A 24,355-nucleotide genomic window follows, 5' to 3' on the forward strand; every position below is an offset into this window, starting at 1 on the left:
GCTGTTGGCTAAAAAGCTATGCAGGGAGATCGGTGTTCACAGCTGTCCCTCCCAGCGCACTGATCATTCCCAGCTACTCCCTGTGTGCTCCCCCTCTGGCCGCTCTGCTGGTCCCCTGTCCTTTTCCGGCCCCCATCCGTGTCTTTCTCCGCCCCAAAAAACATTGTAAAACAACTTACGCAAAAATAAAAAACTACTGACAACCTCTACTGCCACATACCCCCCACCCCCTTCCCCAGAAGCACTGTGAAAAAAATATAAAAAAAAATATTTTAAACATTATTTGCCGCCACGGTGCTTCTGGAAAAGGGGGTGAGGGGTATGTGGCAGTAGAGGTTGTCAGTAGTTTTTTATTTTTACGTATTGATTTTTAAGCAGGAGATTCCCGCACTGTGTAATCTGGCGGCTCTCCTCTCTCTGCATTGTAAACTGGATTATAGGCACTGATGACATCAGTGCAGCGTCACCAGTGCCCATCAGTGCAGCATCACCACTGCCCATCAATGCAGCCTGATCAGTGTCCATCAGTGCAGCCTCATCAGTGCCCATCCAATGCAGCCTCATCAGTGCCCATCCAATGCAGCCTCATTAGTGCCCATCCAATGCAGCTTCATCAGTGTCCATCAGTGCAGTGTCGTCAGTGCCTATCAGCGCATTGATGGGCACTGATCAGGCTGCACTGCATGGGCACTGGTGAGGCTGCATTGGATGGGCACTGATCAGGCTGCATGGATGGACACTGCTGAAGTTGCATTGATGGGCCATGATCAGGCTGCACTGGTGAGGCTGCATTGGATGAGTACTGGTGAGCTAGCATTGGATAGGCACTGATCAGGCTGCATTTGTGGGCACTGGGGAGGTTGCATTGGTTAGGCATTGATCAGGCTGCATTTGTGGGCACTGGTGAGGCTGCATTGATGGGCACTGGTGAGGTTGCATTGATGGTCACTGGTGAAGTTGCACTGATGGGCACTGGTGAGGTTACATTGATGGGCACTGGTCGGGCCGTATTGATAGGCACTGATCAGGCTGCGCTGATGGGCACTGGTGAGGCTGCATCAATGGGCACTGATCAGGCTGCACTGATGGGCACTGGTAAGGCTGCATTGATGCATTATTTTGTTAAACCTCCTTTGTTGCTATTAACATTAAATTATGTTACCACATTGTATCACATTTGTATTGTTTCATAACATCAAAATCCGTTATAAAACCAGGCGGGCATGGATGGTGAGCTGATTCAATGGGCCACTTGACTGGACTTGCCCCCCGGGCCTAAGACTGCCCGCCCTCCCCTGCCTACAACAATGGGTCATCCCCTGGGCTCGCCAATATCCATGCAGAGGTGCAAATTACAGCCTATACAGATCTAACAAGGAAAGACAGAACGGAAGCCAGAAGGAAGTCAGGCAGAAAGGTAGTGCTAAAGAAAGAGAGACAGCGCACTTGACAAGTAGGGAGCCAGGGAAAGGACAAAGAAGACTTGAGAAGAAGGGGGGGGAGGAGGAGGTTAGAGGCAGAGAGAATGGGAGAAGGTAAGGGCTTGCAGCATCGAAGCCGTCTGCCATAGGCGGCCCAAGCTGGCTGAGGGGAGAGTAGGTAGGAAAGGCATATGACAGCCATGGTTCCCAAACTTTAAGGAACTTAGCATGAGAGTCATTGCCGATGCTAGACATCTGTTCATTAAGCATCAACACGGTCATGAGATCTCTCACCTCCTGGAAGGGGACAGATGTTTTTATTACAGGATTGGGCAATTGTTCTTTTGGCTGACAAAAATAGATAGGAAAGGAGCTTCTGCTGATAGGGGAACAGGCCCGGAATTGGATAATGTAGTAGAGCAAACATGGTTTCTTTTTGTATGGGGAGGTAGAATAGAGTGAATAGCAGGCCAAATACACAGAAACTAAGTCTAGGGCCCATCCACCATGTGTGTACGACATCACCAAGTCTGTTTTTCAAAAACCCAAGCTCTCCAGCAGAATGTATCCGTTTACATGGATGAGACAAACCATTTAACGCTGGCAGGGGTGATTACAATGATCAGCTTTTATTTATTCATGTAAAACCATTATCCCAAAAGGGAAAAAAAACTGGTTGCTGTAACTGATTATAAAGTGTGAGCTGCTGATCTCTGTACCATTTTCCACCTCTACTCCTGCCCACTCCACCCTCTTTGTGTCCCTCTTCTTGGATCCCCTCCATTCATTATACAAACAAGAAATGTTCATTTTTTGAAAAAAAGCAGTAAAAAAAAAGAGAAAAAGGAGGTTCCATATGATTGGGGGTGTGGATGTCATCATCCCTGTTTGAATAACCACAATGAAAATCCTCTCTTTGAGGGATTTTAACCACTACAATACAGGGCACTTTCGCCCCCTTCCTTCCCAGCCCAATTTACAGCTTTCAGCGCTCTCGCACTTTCAATGACAATTGCGCGGTCATGCTACGCTGTACCCAAATTAAATTTTTATCATTTTGTTTGCACAAATAGAGCTTAATTTTGGTGGTATTTATCCACGACTCAGTTTTTTATTTTTTGCGGTATAAGCAAAAAAATAGCGGAAATTTGGAAAAAAATATATTTTCTTTTCTATCTATTTTAAAAGAAATCAAATAAAATCAAATTTTGTCATAAATTTAAGCCAACATGTATTCTGCTACATGTTTTTGGAAAAAAAAAATTCCGTTAAGCGTATAATAATTGGTTTGTGTGATCACGGACATATGTTCGCAAATGATCATGTACAGTTTTGTGCAGGTGATCACGGACATATGTGTGCAGATAATCATTGGGACATGTGATTTTAGTGGGACATACCGTATGTGGGGGACATGTGTTTTTATTATCTGGGGACATATGTGTTTTGGGGACATGTGTGTTTTACACTAGACTGGTGATCAGTGAGTTAAAAGCTGTAAAAAAACAGCTCATACTCACTGATCACCAGCCGTGTGAGGAGAGGAGAGCCGATTGCCTAGCAACTGGCTGTTTGTTTACATCACATGACGACTGTGATTGGACACGGCCGTCATGTGATCAGGAGGGCCAATCACAGAGCCCTCCTGCCGATCCAAGATGAGCCGTGTCCGGGTGACACAAGCGCATCGGGATCACGCCGCTGCGCAGGCACGCGTGCGTGCGATCCCCCTCCTTCTGAAGGACGTTCCTGAACATCCCAGTCAGAAGGAGAGAGCTCCCACCCGGTCTTATATATACACTGGCCAGGTGGGAAGTATTTAAAGGCAACCAATAAATAAATACAGTATGTTATATAAAAAATTACATTCTTTATTTTTTTTTTTAAAAGAGAAAGTGTTTAAATATTTAAAGGGATTGGAAAGGCAGAAGGTTTTTTATCTTAATATTTAAAGGGATTGTAAAGGCAGAAGGTTTTTTATCTTAATGCATTCTATGCAGAGCAGAGGTGATCAAATACCACCAAAATAAAGCTCTATTTGTGGGGAAAAAAAAGGACATCAATTTTGTTTGGGAGCCACGTCACACAACCGCGCAATTGTCAGTTAAAGCAACACAGTGCCAAATCGCAAAAAGTGCTCTGGTCTTTGGCCAGCCAAATGGTCCGGGGCTGAAGTGGTTAAACATTTGCTCTTTAAAAGAGAAACAATAAAAACAAAAAAAACAGTAAAGAGTGTCATTTTTTTATATAACATACTGTATTCATTTATTGGTTGCCTTTAAACTACCACAGTATTTTCATTGTGGATACCAGTAAAAAAAGAGATTTCACCTACAATATGGCCAAGGCTCTTGTTGTCTGGAGTGCCACTTTAAGCCTCCAGTGTTATACCTGCCTTAAAGCGAAGGTCCACCCTAAAGTGGACCTTCCGCTCATCGGAACCCTCCCCCCCTCCGGCGCCACAATTGGCACCTTTCAGGGGGGAGGGGGGTGCAGATACCTGTACAGTACAGGTATCTGCACCCACTTCCGGGATAGCTCTCTGCGGAAAGGGGCGTAGATTACGCCCCTTTCCGCAAATGCCCGTCCCTTTCCGCAAGTGCCCCGCTGCCTGCTGGGAAACAAACAGATCCCAGAGGCAGCGGGGACCGTCCTTATTGCGCAGCGCGACTCGCGCATGCGCAGTAGGGAACCGGGAAATGAAGCCGAAAGGCTCCATTTCCTGATTCCCATACCCAAGATGGCGGCGGCAGCACCCGAGAGACGATCTACAGATCGGCTTCGGGTGCCGACATCGCGGGCGCGCTGGACAGGTAAGTGTCACTATTTTAAAAGTCAGCAGCTGCAGTATTTGTAGCTGCTGGCTTTTAAAAAAAAAAAAAAAAAACGCGGAGTCCCGGCGGACTCCCGCTTTAAGGTGACACCTTATAAGAATTCTAAGACACATTTAGAAACAAGAATTCAATGCAGCATTGAAATAAAATAATTCTACTAAACCGCATTCTGGATAGATGCCAACTGTATATGTTTCCAGGTTGCTGAGCGAGACAATATGCAGATACTGGCAGCTATATGCTTACTAAAGGGAGATAACGCGATCTGTCAAATGCATGTTGTTCAAGATTTAAAAATAGAAGCACTAGCTGTGATTTGGCTTATCTTAGGCAGAATGGGCACAGTCACATAATGAAGCGATTGCCCCTCGATGTAGACACAGACTACTAACGGGCACATGCAGGAACTGGCATTCTTCATAGTGATCAGCAGCAAGGCTTGTTCCTTCTCCGCCATACAGATGCACCAAGGTGGGGCTTTTTCCTGCACCTGCCAGGCCAGGATTAGGAAAAGGAGTGGGTGGGGCATTGTAGCTTCTTGGCATAAATTCATTTTGCCAATATTGCCGTACATTTCATGACGTGATCTCATTCTCGACTGGCAATCCTAAACAGATGGTAAAGACCCTGGACATAAAGTGAAACTGCTTGTATATTTCTTTGGTGAAAATGGGGCAAAATCGAAAGCTTTTAGGCTATTTCCTCCACAGATTGAACGATGCTCATTCATAAAAAAAACTAAAAAAGTCATTGGGGGAAATACCATAATGTTGCCACTAGATGGAGCTTGTGATTATAGGAAATAAGTATTTATGATACTTTAGTGGCCATAATGCAATATTTTTCCCAACCGCTCCTTTTTTATGAATGATTCACATTCTACCTGTAGAGGAAATAGAAGGCAAAGAATTGATTTTGCCCCATTTGCACACAAAGAATAAACAAACAGTTTTACTAGACAAATAGCCATAAAAACTTTTTTTATTATTATTATTATAAATACACCTTAAAGCGGAGTTCTACTTAAAAATAAAAAAATAAAAGTCAGCGGCTACAAATACTGCAGCTGCTGACTTTTAATAATCGGACACTGTCTCAGGGTCCAGCGATGCAGGCATACAAAGCCTCGCTCATCTCCCCCTCCTCTCTGCGGCGCCGGCATTGTAACTGTGGGCGGCGGGCTGTGGCTTTACAGCCAGGCACCCACTGTGCATGCGCTAGCCGTGCCACGTGCGATGACTGGCCGGGCAATCATCTGGGATCTGATGCCGAGAGGGAGGGCGGGAAAGGTGATCTTCCTCCAGGGGCGGACTGACCATTGGGCCATCCGGGCACTGCCCGTGGGCCACATGCCACTAGGGGGCCCCATCAGGGTTGCCAGTCTCAGTAAAACCAGGGACAGTATGTAAAAATGTGTGGGTTTTTTATATCTGTCTCTGAAATGTGCCTTACTGACATCCTTTTGGTCTAAAAATCCAGAGATTATAGCTGCCCCACCTCTCCAGTACCTTCTCAGGCAATAGAAACATATCTGTGTATACTGTGTGATTGTATACTGTGTGTGTGTGTTTGTATATACTGTGTGGCCCTATAATCTCTGATTGCCTGGAGGCCCCATAATCTCCTATTGCCCGAGGGCCCCATGAGTTGTCAGTCCACCCCTGTCTCCCTCGCAGTGCGCCAGAAGGAAGTGGGAGCTGGGACCCTCAAATGTGGCATGTCAGGGGGTCACCTCCCTTAAAGCGGAAGTTCCATTTTTGGGTGGAAGTCCGCATTAAAGAGGAGCTTCAGTCCCCACCCAAAAAAAATAAAAAATTAAAAGTGAGCAGCTATAACTACTGTAGCTGCTGACTTTTGATAAAAGGACACGTATTAGTCCAGGGATCCAGCGCCGTCCTCACCAGTTCTTCACCGGTCATCGGGTCTCTGGCACCAGCATCTTAGCTAAGAGAAACCAGCTGTAAAGCCTTGAGGCGTGCCATGCTACGCTTTGTGAATTGTCCCGCAGTCTCCTGGGACCTGTGATGTGTCCCAGAAGGCTGCAGGTAGGCAAACAGGGCGGGTGAGGGGGGTGGAGGTTATCCAAACAGAAGTAGGAAAAAATGAAAAAATGATAAGAGAAGGCAGGAGAGCAGGACTTCACCCTCTGGGGAAAGTGCCTCTTTAAAGAGTCATGACAAATATCATTTATTTCTGTGTCTCATGAAGGTAAAAGTTCAGGTCGCCAGAACACTTTGGCATAGAAGGACGAAAGCGGTATGTATGCAAACATTCCACGCCCATGAGTACATATCTGTAGCCTGCTGACTGATAGGAAACATAAATGCAACATGATCTAATGCGGTATTAAACCCAAAATTTAAAAATATTATATATTATATAAATAAATAAATATAAATATATATATATTAAATATATTTCAGCTTACCAATCATTAGATGACCTGGTGGCTGCATTCGTTTTCTTTTTTAAGTTCTTTTCCCTGGTGATCTGGCCAGTAACACACTAGATCGCCACCACTCTGGATGAAGGAGCAGACGGGGCACAGCAAACAGCATTGTCTGGGGGGGGGTTTATACTAACATATTGAAGCTGAACCCCAGATAATATCTTATTAATAGGTTATAGCAACAGTTTTTTTTTTTCCTTTTAGGGAACAGTATACACATAAACAAATAAAAGCTGATCAGTGGTAAATGGTTTGTCTCATCCCTGCAACTGCAAAAGAGCTCTTCTGTTGAAAATCAACAGATTTACTGGCTGGACCACCAGGGGTAAAAACCAAAGAAAGAAAGGCTAAAAGAGAAAATGAATGCAGCCATCACATCTAAGAATTGGTAAGCTGAAACATAATAAATGTTTGCATTTGGGCTCAATGCTACTTTAATCACTTGCCGACCAGCCACCGTCATTGTACTGCGGCAGGTCAGCTCGTTCCCGCGAATCGCCACCATTGTACGTCAGCTCGGGAACTGTATTTTGTGGGCGCGTGTGAACACAGGCCAGCCAATCAGTAGGTGGGGAGGACTCGATGTCCGCCAGCCACCCACGATCGTTCCCCGCAGTGACAGAACGGGGATCTGTGTAAACAAGGCAGATCTCCGTTCTGACAGGGGAGATCACACTGATCCTGTCTTATGCAGGCCATACACGGTTCGAATTTCGAAAAAAAAATCTTTCGAAAATCGTATCTAAGAATTTTCGTACGAATTTTGCACCATTAGTGGGCTGCAGCAACAGCCGATTTTCGTGCAGAAATCAAATTTGAGGAATCGGACATGGAATTTTTTTTGAAAAACAAAGATTTTCTAATCAATGATGGGAGAATCTTAATAAGAAAAGAAAATTTACGGAGAGAAAAGAACATTCCGGGTCACGAAAATTATTTTCTGTAGCAACATGAGGTGAAATTGAAGGCTCGGTCGGCCAAATTTTGTAAATCAATGGTGGCATGATCGGATCACAAAAAAACAAACGTTCTGATTTTTAAAAGAAAATTTGTTCGAAATTCGACCGTGTATGGCCTGCATTAGACGGATCTGTGTGCTTCCCCAGTCAGCCCATCCCCCATACAGTTAGAAAACACCTGCAGGGAACACATTTAACCCTTTGATCTCCCCTGATGTTAACCCCTTCCCTGCCAGTGTCATTAGTACAATAGCAGTGCATATTTTTAGCATTGATCACTGTAATAATGTCACTGGCTCCCCCCAAAAAAGTGTCAAAAATGTCAGTTAGGTGACCGATCTGTCCTCCGCAATGTCGCAGTCCCACTAAATATCTCAGATCACTGAAATTACTAGTTAAAGCGGAGGTCCACCCTAAAGTGGACCTTCCGCTCATCGGAACCCTCCCCCCCTCCGGCGCCACAATTGTCACCTTTCAGGGGGGGAGGGGGGTGCAGATACCTGTACAGTACAGGTATCTGCACCCACTTCCGGGAGTGCCCGCCCCTTTCCGCAAGTGCCCCGCTGCCTGCTGGGAAACACACAGATCCCAGAGGCAGCGGGGACCGTCCTTATTGCCCAGCGCGACTCGCGCATGCGCAGTAGGGAACCGGGAAATGAAGCCGAAAGGCTCCATTTCCTGATTCCCATACCCAAGATGGCGGCGGCAGCACCTGAGAGACGATCTAGAGATCGGCTTCGGGTGACGACATCGCGGGCGCGCTGGACAGGTAAGTGTCACTATTTTAAAAGTCAGCAGCTGCAGTATTTGTAGCTGCTGGCTTTTAAAAAAAAAAAAAACGCGGAGTCCCGGCGGACTCCCGCTTTAAGAAACAAAAAATGAAATAAATCTATTCCCTATTTTGTAGACGCTATACCTTTTGCACAAACCAATCAATATATACGTATTGCGATTTTTTTTAACCAAAAATATGTAGAAGAATATATATCGGCCTAAACTGAGGAAAAAATTTGTTTTATTTATATTTTTTGGGGGATATTTATTATAGCAAAAATGAAAAAATATTGCTTTTTTTTCCAAAATGGTCGCTCTTTTTTTGTTTATAGCACACAAAAAAAAAAAAAAAACGCAGGGGTGATCAAATACCACCAAAAGAAAACTCTATTTCTGGGGAAAAAATGTTGTTTGGGAGCCACGTGGCACGACCGCGCAATTGTCAGTTAAAGCGATGCAGTGCTGAATTGCAAAAAGTGCTCTGGTCTTTGGCCAGCCAAATGGTCCGGGGCTTAAGTGGTTAAACCCAAAAAAAAATAAAAAATTAAAGTGAGCAGCTACAACTACTGGAGCTGCTGACTTTTGATAAAAGGACACTTACTAGTCCAGGGAAAAAAAGGACACAAATTTTGTTTGGGTACAGCGTCACACAGCCACGCAATCGGCAGTTAAAGAGACGTAGTGCCGTATCGCAAAAAATGGCCTGGTCATTAAGGGGGTAGATCCTTCCGGTCCTTAAGTGGTTAAAGTCTTTTCAGTTATGCCGATATAGATGAACCTAAACAATAGATTTATAGATTATTTACGACATTTTATTACCCCAATTTTATCCAATATTAGATTTGTCAGATGATAAGAATGAAATAATAACTATACATTTTATGAATTTTTTCGAAAGCCAAAAACATGAAGCTGTAATACTTAAAAGAAGAATTACATATAAATGTTATTATTTGTTCATTTAATTGGGTGCAACTCAACAAAGAACAGCAGCTGACCCTCGAAGGACAACGGCAAGGCCCTTCTAGTCATATTCTAAATATATCATTTATGAGTGCCCGTCCATATGCCATGCCTCTCATTAACTCCGTTTCATCCACTGGCTCCTTCACTAACTTTAGACCTTGCCAACTCAGGAAAAATATTCAATTTAATTTATTTATTGTAACCCAACACTCTGCGTTTCATTTTGATTAAAAATGTTCTGAAAACCCTGTAATACAAGAATTCAAGGTGGAATTGATATTAATGGGCACAAAAAGGAAACTATAATGACTGAGGGGTCAAGTTTTTTTTTTTTTTTTTTCTCAAAGTTTATACATTTTTAAACGTATGTTTTATACCCATTTTTGCTCTCTCTCTCTTCTTTTTATATGGTAAAACTGCACAACCTTTGTTCAAAAAACATTTAAAAGAGAAGTTTGAGTTTTCTTTTTATTGCAGAATCATACTTACCTAGGTGGTCCACATGTAGAAAAATAAACAATCAGGATGGCCGCACTCCCAACGAAAATCCATTATTGAAAACAGTCCATACAAAATCGGAATAAAAGATCACTAACGCGTTTCACACCGTAATCACTAGTGCTTATAAGTGGTCCCTCACTGGCTCTAACTCTGGGAACTGAGCGATCAAACACGCTGAATGCTAAGTTCTCATGGCTCCCTGTCTGCTCTGCCCCCCCTCCCCCGGCGCACGCTCACTGGAGTGCTGGGCTGTGGAGGGGGGCGGCTCAGGCTCTCAGTGGCTCACTAAGATTCTGAGCCAGGTGCCATCCCAGGCATGTGGATGGATCCCAGGCATATGATCTTTCCCGCGCCTGGACCGGCTCTGTGAGGTCAGCTGACAGCATGCTTCAGCCCGCTGTCTGCTGTAAACAGGTCACAGGAGTGCAGAAGGGACTGCACTTCTGTGATCAACGGGAGAAGGACAGTCAAACAAGCTTTGCATGTACTTCCCCTTTAATACAAGAGAATAGATTTCAAGCCTGAGTTTGAAGGCCTTATTCTTATGGGAAAACTTAAGCATACACTCATACCCAGGGCCATGTTTGTCTTCACAGGATGCACAGATGTTCAGGTAGCCCCACTGATGTCAATTGGGATAGAGCAGCTGCATGGACACAGATGCTGCTCCCAATTTGACATTTGCATTGGTGCATGTCCCTGAATATAGACAATGTGAGTTCAGGGACATGCCCCCTCACCTACACTGATATCAAATTGGGAACAGCAGCTGTGTCCATGCAGCCACGATCTCCCAAATGACATGAAAAGGATGCATCCCATGCAGGCAAACATGGCCCCCTTGCACAAGTGTATGCCCAATGAGAACCAGACCTCAATCTTTCAAATGTACCGTAGTAGTAGCCTGCTTCCTGGCTGACTTTGACTGAAAATTTAGACTGAAAGGGGCTCGTGTTCATGAGCGGTTTGGCTCATACAGTGTAAAAAGCATTGGTTTTTGGGCGCAAGGGAGGCACAGATTCAGTGTTCGGGGGGCATACAATCCTAAGCACAAGTACTGTGGGAACAGCATACAGACACATATGTCATCATTGATTTTGACAGGCTGCTGGCAGTGGGCTGTAAGCTGCACCTGGGCTTCACTTGAACCCAAATCTCCATTTTTTTTTTAGGCCACATGAGCCAAACCTTTATGTACATGAGCCCTAATTGTCTCTGGTCACCGAGTTCTCTGCGGAAATTTCAACATGAGCTACTGACTTCTGTAAACAGGTCATTTTCATCATGTGGTAGGGAGAGAGACAGTTTTGAATAAGCTTGGAATTCAGCCTATTGAGTCCATGAGACTCGCCTGATCACCGATCCGTGCAAGGGGTCGATCTCTACCCCTTATCACGTGATCAGCTGTCAGCCAATGACAGCTGATCATGTGATATAACGGAGCCGGTAATCGGCTATTATTTCTCCTCGCGCTGACAGCGCGAGGAGAAAAAAAAAAGCCGATCACCGGCGGCCGTGATCAGGACATCAGTCCCGATCACGGCCAGCCCTGCTAGTGCCCACCTGCCCCCTGCCAGTGCCCACCTGCCCCCTGCAGTGCCAAATGTTTAAAAAGTAAGTGCCCCCCGTCAGTGCCACCCAGCAGTGCCCACAGTGCCACCCACAGTGCCACCCAGCAGTGCCACCCAGCAGTGCCCACAATCTGCCTCAAAGGTGCTGCACCCCAGTGCCACTTATCCGTGCCCATCAGTGTCATCTACCAGTGCCCAGCAGTGCCGCCCATCAGTGCCCAGCAGTGCCACCTATCAGAGCCACCTATCAGTGCCACCTATCAGTGCCCATCAGTCCCATCTATCAGTGGTACCTATCAGTGCCCATCTGTGCCACCCATCCGTGCCACCCATCTGTGCCACCCATCTGTGCCCATCAGTGCCGCCTTATCTGTGCCCATTGGTGCCACCTTATCTGTGCCTATTAGTGCCGCCTTAACTATGCCTATCAGTGCCCACCAGTGCAGCCTATCAGTGCCCACCAATGCAGCCTATCAGTGCCCACCAATGCAGCCCATCAGTGCCCACCAGTGCAGCCTATCAGTGCCGCCTAATCAGCGCACTTCAATGAAGGAGAAAAATGACCCGTTTGCAAAATTTTATAACAAACTATTAAACATGATTTTTTATTTTTTATTTTTTTGCATCTTTTTTTGTTTGTTTAGCAAAAAATAAAACTCCGAGCTGTAACTAAATACCACCAAAAGAAAGCTCTATTTGTGGGAAAAAAATTATAAAAATGTCATTTGGGTACAGTGTTGTATGCCCGCGCAATTCTCATTCAAAGTGCATCAGCGCTGAAAGCTGAAAATTGGTCTGGGACTGAGGGGGGTTTAAGTGCCCAGTAAGCAAGTGGTTGAAGCAGAGCTCCAGGCTCCTTCTGGAGAATTTAAAAGACAGCAGCTATAAATACTGTAGCTGCTGACTTTTAATATTAGGACACTTACCTGTCCACAAATCCATCAGTGTTTTCACCTGAGACGGTTTTTTAAACGGCTCTCGAGTGCTGCCTCTGCCATCTCAGATAAGGAAAACCTGAAATGCAGCCTTGCGGCTTCACAACCAGTTCCCTACTGCGAATGTGTGAGGAGGAGGGCTGAACTTTTGGGTGAGTTCGCCGGGGCAAAGTCAGGGGATGTGGGAGCGGGTACCTGTCAAAACCCCCTAAGGTGCCAAATAACCTAAATTCCCCCATTGGATGGAGCTCTGCTTTAATAAAGTGTTGTTGCTTTGATCCTATTAACCCCAGTGCCCCGCCTTTGTGTTGTTGTTGTTGGAACAATAGCTGTGGCCCTAGAAATTCAGGACACAAAATCTCAGTACAAATAACGTTTTCCAAATCACACCATATCACACCAAAATCAAATTATACCTGAAAAAACTGTTACTTACGTTAAGGATAAATGCACTTTAAAATTTTCCCTCTAGACTAAAACCCTCTGGGTGCAACTTCTACATGCTGATCACAAAAGTAAGTTTGCAAGTTTTTAAATAATACATTTATTCTGTTACTTTCATAAATTAGAATCCCACTTTGTGGTATATTGAGGCACTGATGAAGTAGTCAGGGCCCACAGATGCCTCCTGAGAAGGCTACGTCACCAAGAAAGTGGCAGGAACTGCATCCCTTTAGAAAGGATTTCCCTTCGGGAGTATCTCACCAAAAGTGCAAATTTTGTTGCAGGTGATGCTAAAAATCTGATTTGTATCTTAGGCTGGCCATACACAAATTCAACTTTCTTTTAAATTTACCAAAACCATATAATATGAGGTCAAACTTAAACCCTTTCAATTTGTATGCAATCAGGCAGGCCCTTGCACTACATAGTTGAAGGGAAATCTAAAGGAAATTGAACAGAAAAATTGTATAGTGTATGGCCAGCCTTAGTGCAGACTTCTGGGAAACTCAGTGAGAGGATTACACAAGCAGGAAATTACATTTTCGGGGGGGGGGGGGGGGATGCGTTCTGTATACCCTTTGTGTACAGAACACCTCCAGGTAGCCATATTACATTTTACAGAAAGTTACAGATCTGCAGATGGAAAAGGAAAGGTAATTTTTAATAACATTCAATTACAATATGACTTGAGTCACAAATGTATACACTATGTTTTTTTTTTAGTTGATATTTTTTTCCCCATGAAAGTGGAGTTACCCTTTAAGCAACACTTGGGGGAGATTTACTAAGAGCACACAGAATCTGATGCAGCTCTGCAAAGTAAATATTTGGCTTTTATTGTCACAGCTTACAGTGGTTCTTAAGCCTTAAGATTTTTTACCTTAAGGCCCCCCCCCCCCTTATTCTTACCGGAGCCTGATCTGATCCAGCGATTCTCTCCCTCCTCATTGGGCAGATTGATTGCAGCGGTAGCTATTGGCTCCTGCTGCTGTCAATCAAATGCCGTGACGAGGGAGTGGAGGGCAGGGCCGAGTCTCCACGTTCTGTGTTAATAGACGCAAGCCGGGCAGCTCAGGGAGGGAGCATGCACAGGTTCCACATTCCATGGGGCACTTGCCGAAGAGGAGAGGCCTGGAGCGCCGGCCGGGAAACACAAAAAAGGAGGATCGGGGCTACTTTGTGCAAAACCGTTGCACAGAGCAGATAAGTATGACATGTTTGTTATTTTAGATTAAAGTTTATAATCACGTAGCATGGGAATTTACTGCAGGTGAGGACCTCCCACCTACATGCCCCCCATGGGATGTCCCCCAGTGTGACTCCTTGCAAGCCATACAGGGTGAAGTGGTATCCCCCTTTGGAGTGGGAGTGGCCAAGGGACACATGGGATTATCAATTTTTAAAGGAATTCTGGCTAGGAGATCCCCCCACTCACACCCTCTCTGGTAACTATACCCTATGTTTCCTTAATAGAAATTGTCTACTAACAATTTGATGATACTTGAAATGTTAAAATTGAATTTTAAACAGCAAACCTTACCCCTGAGGAAGACCGTGACCATGTAGGTCGAAATGCGTCAGTAATTTTATACAACAGTCTTTCTAATATGTGATGCTGTATATAATCTTGTGCTTGCACTTTCTGTATTTGGAATGGTATCTCCTTACCAGAGCTTATATTTTAACTTCTATATGTCCATGCCAACTTTTCAATAAATGATTTACTTTTAACTTATTAATTCCCTGATATCATTAACCTTGCTGCTAAACACAGTTCCCATATTAAGTTTATAATCACTTTAATTGAACAAGTTGAAGTTATAAGCTGATTGGCTATCCATCAGCGGATTGATCCCCCCGCTGAGCAAAGCGGAGTCGGCCCGTCGGAAAGCCCATGTGCAAGGGGCCTAATTAGTAACACGGTTTTGATACACTCAACACTGTATCCCACCAGAAATAGATCCAGATTTTTCTTTTTCATATCCGGCATTTGGTGATTGGCACTTTTAATCTCACCACCCCAGATAAAAGCTTTTAGAGAAAGAATTTGTCATTTTTGATTGCTTGTCTTCCACCCACACAATGTATCACTGTTACAGCAATATCCTGAATACAAATACACACATACAAGTAGAAGAACAGAATAGTAGAGGTGATGCAGAATTCAGCTGTCGTTACTTTATAGGTATGGAAAGGACAGACAGCACCCAGATACTTTTGTGGGCAACAACTCCAATGCAGATGGTACACACTAATGCTGCGTACACACAATCGGAATTATGGTCGGAAAAAGGTCTGATGGTTTTCCCAACGGAATTCCGCTCAAGCTGTCTTGCATACACACGGTCACACCAAATTCCGACCACCAATAACGCAGTGACCTACAATACATATGACAGGACTAGAAAAAGGAAGTTCAATACCCAGTAGCCAATAGCTTCCATCTCGTAGTTGAATCTGAGCAAGCGTGAGTTTTTGCGCGTCGGAATTGCATACACACGATTGGAATTTTGGATCATTTTTCCATCGAGAAAATTGAGAACATGCTCTCAAATTTTTGCTGGCAGGAATTCGGCCAGCTAAATTCCGGTAGAGCATACACGCGGTCACATTTTCCGATAAAAAGCTCTCATCGGTCTTTTGCTGGCCGAAATTCCGATCGTGTGTACGCAGCATTAGGTGTAACACACTTAAATCTGTCCAAAGAAAAGTCTAATAGACATCACGGGTATGATAAAGTTTGAAACATGAACTCATAAGTTATAATATCATAAATAACTATAAATAATTATAACAAATAATAATATAATAATAATAAAAATTATTCAAGAATGTATTCAGAGCAAAAACACAGAAATTTGCTCAGTTGCAGAATTGTCGCTGTCATTACTTTTCAGTGTTTAATGACGGATTTCCCCACAAATCGCTATCGCTTAATTCTGAAAGTGATTCTAATTTACTATTGCTGTTTTCTAGCTGGTTTAAAACCACTTTTGATGTAAAGGGACAGTTTTGGTTGCTATGGACAATCTCCAGTTTCCAGGCAGAAATAACAGTATATATATAATATAAAAGTGCATGCAGGACACTGGAGAAACCACTAGAGACAAAAGGGAGGTGAAATTATTTCATAAAGTAATGTAATCTGTAGGATTACAGTATACTGTATGTATATTATAGTATAGTGTGTGTTTCACTTTTTGACAACGCTCGCAGGGAACGGCGCTCGGCTCTGTGATGAATCGAGCGGAGACACAGCCGCCGCACACAATGGGGAGACATTGCAGGATCCTGGGGACAAGGCAAGTAAGCTGTACCTGGATCCTGCGATACGATCCCGTATGGCTCGGGGGTTACCGCTTTTGGTACTGAAAATCCACCCCAAGCCACACTCGGTAATACCATCAGGGAGGTTAAAGAGGTATTAAAACCCAAAAACAAAAATGTAATATATTGCAGCTTACCAATTATTAGATGTGGTGATGGCATTCATTCCCCCCCCCCCCCCCGTTTTTCACCTGGTGGCCAGTAATACTCCTCCTGTATTAGAGCGCCCCCACTTTGGACAAAGGAGCACAGGGGCAACTTTGAACAGCAGCATTGTCACTCTGGGGGAGAGGGAAGTGTGAGATGGACTAGCAGATTTAAATACACCAACAAATTGCAGCCAAACTCCATCTGATCCTTTATAAGAGTTACAGCAACAGCTTTTTTTTCTTTTGGGATAAGGCTCTGTTCACACTACTGTGACCTAAAAGGCGCGCAACTTACGGTGTGACTTTGCAGGTGTCTTCCTGGCGACTTGAGTACTACTTAGATAGAAGTATAGAATAGAAGTCGGATCAAAGTCGCCTTGAAATAGTACAGGAACCTTTTCTAAAGTTGAAGCGACTTCAGTAGTGCTGATTAAGACCACTCTCATTGACTAACATGGGATTTCACATGTCACATGACCTGGGGTCTCACAAGTTGGATCCCAAGTCGCGGCAGTGTGAGCTGAGCCCAAAGGTTTTACATAAATGAATAAAAGCTGATCATTGTAAATAGTATACCCCTGTCAGTGTTAAATGGTTTGTCACATCTTTGTAAATACCGTATTTATCGGCGTATAACACGCACTTTTTTCCCCTTAAAAGCAGGGGAAAATCGTGGGTGTGTGTTATACGCCGATCCCCCGAAATTCTGAGCCTCTGGGCGGCTTTCAGCTGCCTTCGGCTCTTCAAGGCGACTTTTGGCCACCTTCGGCCGTTCTCTGAAGCTTTTGGCCGTTCTCGGAAGCTTTCGGCCGAAAGCTGGCAAGAAGAGCCGAAGGCGGCCGGAGGCTCACCGAGAACTACCGCACGCCGCCGAGATACACATCCGGCTCTGTATCTCGGCGGCGGCATTTTTAAAAAATAAAATAGACACGGCTGCAATGGGGGACAAGACTGCAATGGGGGACAAGACTGCACTGGTGGACAAGGCTGCATAAGGCTGCAATAGTGGACAAGGCTGCAATGGTGGACAAGGCTGCATAAGACTGCAATGGTGGACAAGGCTGCAGATGACACTGATGGGCATATAAATGTAAGTTTGTTTTTTTCCCTTAAACTTCCCTCCTAGGGGGCGTGGTCTGGACATGGCCGTGTGAAGCTGTGTATCTCCTGAGCTCCCGGCTTCCTTACGTCCAACCCGGCTTTTAAACACTTTCTCGCCCAGCATAATGTCCTCCAAGAAGCGGGCAGCCCAGCGCACTAAACTGCTGCACGCTCGGGCTGAGTCTTCCCAAGCCTCCGGCGACCTGCAGCGGTTGTTCCAGCGCTCGAGTGCGGGGCCTGCGGAACATAAGATGGTGGAGACGCATGGCTCGGAAGCTCCGGTCCCGGGAGTGGTGGAGGAGCGGGCCTTATCAGAGGGATCGCGGAGCCCGCTACTGTACCCGGGCTCCCCGGCGGTGCCGCCTGCAGAGATGGCTGATCCCGAGAACATGCCGGTGTATCGGGTGGATCCGGAACTGAGAGCCATTCTGCAAGCATTGCCGACCAAGGCAGACATGGAGGCTATCGTCAGCAGAGTGGAGGCGGCGCACAGAGCGGAGATGGCGGCCGTCCACCAGGAGGTGCAGTGCCTTGATGCCCGCGTTGCGGCAGGCGAACGTTCGGCGACTTCCCTGGAACAGAGGGTAGCTTCGCTTGAATCGCAGCAGAGGGACCACTTTTGCGCTGCAATGGAGATGCAGCTGCGTATGGAGGAGATGGAGGACCGGAGCCGCCGGAATAATGTGCGGATCCGCGGCGTCCCAGAGGCTACAGGACCGGGAGACCTCTTGGCCACGGTAACGGCGATCTTCCGTCAAATCGCGGGTGACCAGCTACCGGACAGGATCGAGGTGGACTGGGTCCACAGGGCCCTGGGCCCTAAATCATCAGACCCGGCCCGGCCCAGAGATATACTGTGCCGTCTACACCACTACGCGCACAAGGAAATCGTTGCGCGTAAGGCCTGGGAAGTAGGTGACATTGATTTTGATGGGGCTCGAGTAAAGCTCCTACCTGATGTCTCCAGGCCGACTCTGTACAGGCGGGCCTTGCTGAAACCACTCCTGACCCTAGCCCGGCAATGCAATGCTACTTACCGCTGGGGGTTTCCTATCTCGGTGACCTTCGCTAAAGACCAGCGCTATTTTTTGTTGCGGTCACCGGAGGCCCTCCCGGAACTATTTGTTTTTCTTGGCTCGGATCCAGTGGAAGTGCCGAATTGGCTGGCCTACCTCCCCCGCATACAAGGATGGCCGGCTGGCTCTGGTTCCTCTGCCCCGCTGCCGCGAAGAATGCAGAGGGGTAGCAGACGTCCTCGTGCCCTCTCACAGGAAGACGACCGTGAGGCGTAGGGGGTCCCTGTCTGTCGCTCCCACAACGCCACACACCTGACTGGCCTATACGGCTCCTGTGCTGCTGCATACCTCCCGTTGTGTGTGCTCCCGGACCCACCGCCACGGCAGATGTCTTTGTCACCTTTTGCAAGTGGATTTTGGTGGTGAGACGGTGGGCCCTGGCATATCCCCTTTACTGTTCTATTATTTTTTCTTATTGTGGCCCCGTTTTTCCCCCTTTTTTATTTTTTTTTTCTCTCTCCCCTCATCGCCTATGCAGAACCTGACATCCCCCTTGCTCCTGTGACCGGTTTTCAGACGCCCGGGCCTATGGGTCCTGTTGGATTTGCTGGCCACACATCCTCTCCATCGAGGGACGGCTCCTCGGCACCCCCACAGGTACTTTGACTCTCCATTCTGTTGTTTAGTTTGCCTCCTGCTGCCTCTCCTGGAAATCCTTTATTGTTTCCTTTTCTGGATTGTAGGATACCTCCTGTTTTGGGTGGGGTGGTGGGGGGGTCGTGGAGACTGAGATGGTGCTGTGGGGGGTCTCGTTCTCCGCCGCACAGGACTCTCTGGACGGGTTGGGCCTTGGACCTGTAACTAGTATCTCTACCCCGCTTATTGCACTGGAACTGGCTGCTGTCACGTTATTTGTGAATGAATGAATGAATGAAATACTTATATAGCGCACAATGCGAACTGAATCGCCTCTAGGTGCTCCATTTCTGTGACTAGAAGGGTCCTCCACCGTGCTAACGGCTCACGGGTGGGTTGGGATGACCCACCGGGAGGGGGGGGCTCTCGGGGGCTGGGTGGTGGCCGTCCCGTTATGTAGGTCTCTATGTTCAGCCGTCGGGGAGTTCGCCTGGCGCTGTTTTCTTGGGGGGCGGCTGCTGTGATGGTGGGGGGAGAGGGGGATGTGCTTTTCGCTGTCCTCTTCGGGGCCGTGTTGCGCTAATGTTAATGATGTTGTGGGGGGCGGGACACCCCCTGTTCTTGCCGTAGATGTATTGCTATATGTTTGGGCCCTTAGGGCTATAATGTTGTTTATTTTCTACTATCTGCTCTTTTCCATTACTCTAAGCTTGCTCTCAGGTTACCTCTATGTTAACTGTTATGTTTTATACTGTTTGACTATTTTATGCTGGCAATTTTGACATTCTATGCCGGGTTGGGCGAGGGGACCGGGACCTCAACACCGGTCCTCTGTCTACCTCCACCCCACGTAGGCCTTAGTGTACCCCCGGGTTGCCGTGGGGTTACACGTATGAAGCTAGTGTCTTCCAATTAGTTTGTTACCTCATCCCCCCACGCGGGGTGCGGAGACGCGGCTCGGGCTCTGCCCCCCGCCTCTCTATCACATAATCTTTACCCATCTACCCCCTCTCTACCCTCTCTCTCGCACCCTCTTTCTGTCCCTTCTTCCCCTTCTATCTCTTAGTTTCCTTCCCTGGACATGGCGGTGGATTCTTTTAAATTGGTATCTCTAAATGCTAAGGGCCTGAACACCCCCGAGAAAAGAAGGATGTTGCTACATGACCTCAAAAGGGCTCGTGCAGATATAGTCTTTATCCAAGAAACTCACTTTCGGGATGATAAGCTACCCCTGCTCCGAAATCGTCATTACCCCACGGTATATCACTCAACGAACCCTACCTCAAAATCTAGAGGGGTGTCCATCCTGGTCTCTCGTAGGCTGCCTTGGCAATGCCAGGCGATTGCGGCAGACCCCGAGGGACGCTACCTTTTTCTGACTGGCCTGATTGGGGACCTGCAGTTTACGCTGGCCTCCCTCTACGCACCCAATGTACTACAGGACAGGTTCATTAAGCGTACCCTTACTCATTTAATGAATTTTAAGTCGGGCCAGCTGATTCTAGGCGGTGACTTTAACGTTCCGTTATCTCCCTCTTTTGACACATCCTCAGGACAGTCCTCCTTGCCGCCCACTTGTCAGAAGCGTGTTGCCCTAACTTTTCACGACCACCAGCTGTGGGACTTATGGCGGCTCCATCACCCCGATGAGAGGGACTACACTTTCTACTCTACCCCACACAAAACCTATTCCAGAATAGACTTTTTTTTAGTGCCACATGACCAGCTACACTTAGTGTCCGCCACTTCAGTGGGGCAGATTACCTGGTCAGACCATGCTCCCATATTTCTGACTTACTCCCTCAGTGACCATCCCTCTCCGAGATCTCTTTTTTGGCGACTTAACGAGAGCCTTTTACAGATACCCGACATTCTTACGGATATTACCAAAGAGCTTGACCTGTACTTTAGAGACAATGACACCCCGGGTTGCGATCCTGGGATTCTCTGGGAGGCTCATAAAACGGTCATCCGAGGCATACTTATCAAACACGGGGCCCTTATTAAACGGCAGCGGACCGAACGCCTTAATCTTTTGCTTGCCAAATTAGCTACGGTTGACGCCCAACACAAAAGTGTCCCCACACCGCAGTTGGAGATGGAGCTGCTCACCCTCCGCATGCAAATAACAGAAGTCCTCCAGTATAAAGCAAAGGCGGCGGTACAAGTCTCCAGACGTATAGCGTACGAAAGCGGCGACAAGTACGGGAAAACGTTGGCCAAGGCGGTCAGAGATATTAAATCAGCATCCTATATCCCGCAGGTAGTTACCCCGCAGGGTCTAAAGGTCTAAAGGTCTCTACCCCGATACAGATTTCTAGCGCCTTTAGGGACTTCTATATGGGTCTCTATAACCTACCTGACTCCACCCGTAGCCAATCTCAAATGGACGAATACATTGCTGATTCTCAGCTTCCCTCCCTCCCGCTGGAGACGCGAGCTCTTCTGGAGGAGCCCATTACCCTAGCGGAACTACAGCTGGCAGTGGGTGCTTTAAAAGTTGACAAGGCCCCAGGGCCGGATGGCTTCACTGCCCAATACTATAAAACTTTTTTCCCGCTACTGGGCCCGCGAATGGTGACCTTCTTCAATGCGCTGGGCGAGGATACTTCCTTTCAGAGAGACACTCTAAGGGCGCATATCTCCCTGATTCCTAAAGAAGGGAAGGACCCTAGCCAGTGTGGTAGCTATAGGCCGATCTCGCTCTTAAACATAGATCTAAAACTATTTTCCAAAATTGTGGCCACTAGATTAGCGCAACACATTCAGTCCCTTGTGAACTTAGATCAAGTGGGGTTCATACCCAACAGAGAGGCAAGAGACAACACCATTAAGGTGTTGAACCTGCTTCACGTTGCAGAAACCCGAAAGGTCCCCTGTGTGTTGGTGAATACAGATGCCGAAAAGGCTTTTGATAGGGTTAATTGGCGCTATATGTTCTCTGTCCTACGTCACATAGGTTTGGGAGATACGATGTTGCGGTGGATATCCAACATCTACCCCTACAGCTCAAGTAAAGGCGAACGGAGTCCTCTCCAGTCCCTTTCCCATTGGGAATGGGACGAGACAAGGTTGCCCGCTTTCGCCCTTGCTCTTTGCCCTCTCCCTAGAACCGTTTCTCTGTCATATCAGGCAAAACCCGGATATCTCAGGCTTGCAAATTGGAGCTTCTCACTATAAAATATCGGCTTATGCGGATGACCTTTTGTTTTCCTTGACTAATCCCAGGATTTCGTTGCCGAACCTCCTCAGAGAATTCCAGTTGTATGGTGCGCTCTCCCATCTGCAAATAAACTTTACTAAATCCGAAGCAATGGGCATTGCAGTACCACCTCGAATCCTCTCTGATTTGCGGGCCAACTTCAGCTTTAAATGGACGAACACAGCTCTGACACATTTAGGTACGAAAATCCCGGCTCACATTGCCCAGACATTTGAACTTAATTTTCCGCCCCTACTGACTAGGTCTCGGTTACTTCTAGAGCAATGGCAGGGAGGTTTGCACTCCTGGTTTGGGAGATGTAACCTCCTGAAAATGAACATTCTACCCAAATTTATTTACCTCATCCAGGCCCTGCCCATACACATACCACCTCTTTTTTTTAGACAAGTGCAAGCTCTTTTTACCAAATTTGTCTGGGCTCATAAGAAGCCAAGGCTGCTCTATGCGCAGCTGACGCTGCCCAAACGTTGGGGGGGCCCTGCGCTTCCTGACGTACGTAACTACTACTTGGCCTCCCACTTGGGGAGGATCGTTGACTGGAGACGTAACGGGGCGTCCAAACTCTGGGTACAACTTGAACAGGACCAGACATGCATACCCTTGAAAGGAGCACTGTGGTGCTACGGGGACCTCCCGGCGCCCCTAAAACTACACCCCCTTATTGGCACGACGCTGAAACACTGTCATGCGGTCGCCGCCAAGACTGCCCTTATCTCTGTACTTTCTCCCCTACTCCCCATCCTAGGTCATCCGAGTTTTGAACCAGGCTTAAACTGTGCTAACTACGCGTCTCTGGTGGAAGCCGGCCACGACAGCGCGGCCAGTTTCTTAACGGAGGGGAGGTGGCCCTCTTTGACGGAACTTACTATAGCGTCAGGGACATTCCGCTTACCGTTCTGGACGGCTTTACAACTACACCATTTCCTACATTCGTTACCACACCCGCGGGACTTTACACGACATCTGACGCCATTTGAGGACCTGTGCTCAACGACTGACCCATTGACTCACGTGCTTTCTCAGACCTATACCCTGCTATCCTCACCCGTAGAACCGCCTGTATTGCCCTGTTTATCTAAATGGGAACGGGACCTGGGCCGTGAATTCTCACCGCTTCACACACACCGTATTATCACCCTAGCCCTTAAATCTTCTCTTTGCACCAAGATGCAGGAAACCAACTTTAAAATCCTTACCCGTTGGTACCTAACGCCTTCCAGGCTGAGCAAGTGCTACCCTTCGTCTTCGGATCGGTGCTGGCGCTGTGGGGAGGAGAAGGGTACTCTGCTCCACGTGTTCTGGTCCTGCCCCAGACTGCGATCGTTCTGGATGGAGGTCCGCCGTATATCCCAGCAGTTCGCGGCCTACCCCATCCCGGATGATGCCGCTTTTTTTTGCTGCATCTATCAGTGGTCCCCCTCAAAAAATATAGGAAATCCCTTATGTGTCACCTTCTCAATGCAGCTAAGGCTTGTATTCCCCTATGCTGGAAGCGCAGTGCCCCACCAACAGTGGTGCATTGGTTGCGGAAGGTGGAGGACATACGGAAGTTGGAAGACCTTATCCTTACTGCACAGCACAAACAAGAGACATATAAAAAAACATGGGATGGCTGGTGCTTGTTTATCTTCTCCGGGGAAGGCCAGGCCCTGCTAAAGTCGTGATCCTCCCTTGTTTCTATTTACGTTACGGGTGATCCGATCCACCGCCGTGTCTATCGGTCTATTCTTTATCTTTTTCTGTCCCTTATCTCTTTCCCCCTCCCCCACCTCCTCCTCTTTACCCCTCACTCCTGTCCCCCTACTCCTATCCCTCTCCACCTCCGGTAACTCTGAGTTTCCTCCCTGTGGTTAGTCGGAGGAGGCTCGGATATTGTACCCCACTCTTGTACCGTTCCACGGAGTTCGCAGGTTCACTGTCCTTACCTGCTGCAAAGGCAACGATCTCCTATGTACTCTATTGTTTTATTGTATCTGGTTCGCTGCATTGTTTGAGTGACTGTACGCTCTTGATACCACATTGCTTTTTGTACTGAGAACTCTACTCGTT

General features: G+C 46.9%; 1 protein-coding gene across 4 annotated transcripts in view; it reads right to left on the reverse strand.

Moving 5' to 3' along the window:
* EML6 (EMAP like 6) overlaps positions 1-24,355 on the reverse strand; it is a 295,572-nt gene that overhangs the window by 151,261 nt on the left and 119,956 nt on the right. The window lies entirely within an intron of this gene.

The sequence above is a fragment of the Lithobates pipiens genome, unplaced genomic scaffold (genome assembly GCF_037356315.1).
Source record: "Lithobates pipiens isolate NorthernLeopardFrog02 unplaced genomic scaffold, aLitPip1_a1.2 Scaffold_18, whole genome shotgun sequence".
Taxonomy (NCBI): Eukaryota; Metazoa; Chordata; class Amphibia; order Anura; family Ranidae; genus Lithobates; species Lithobates pipiens.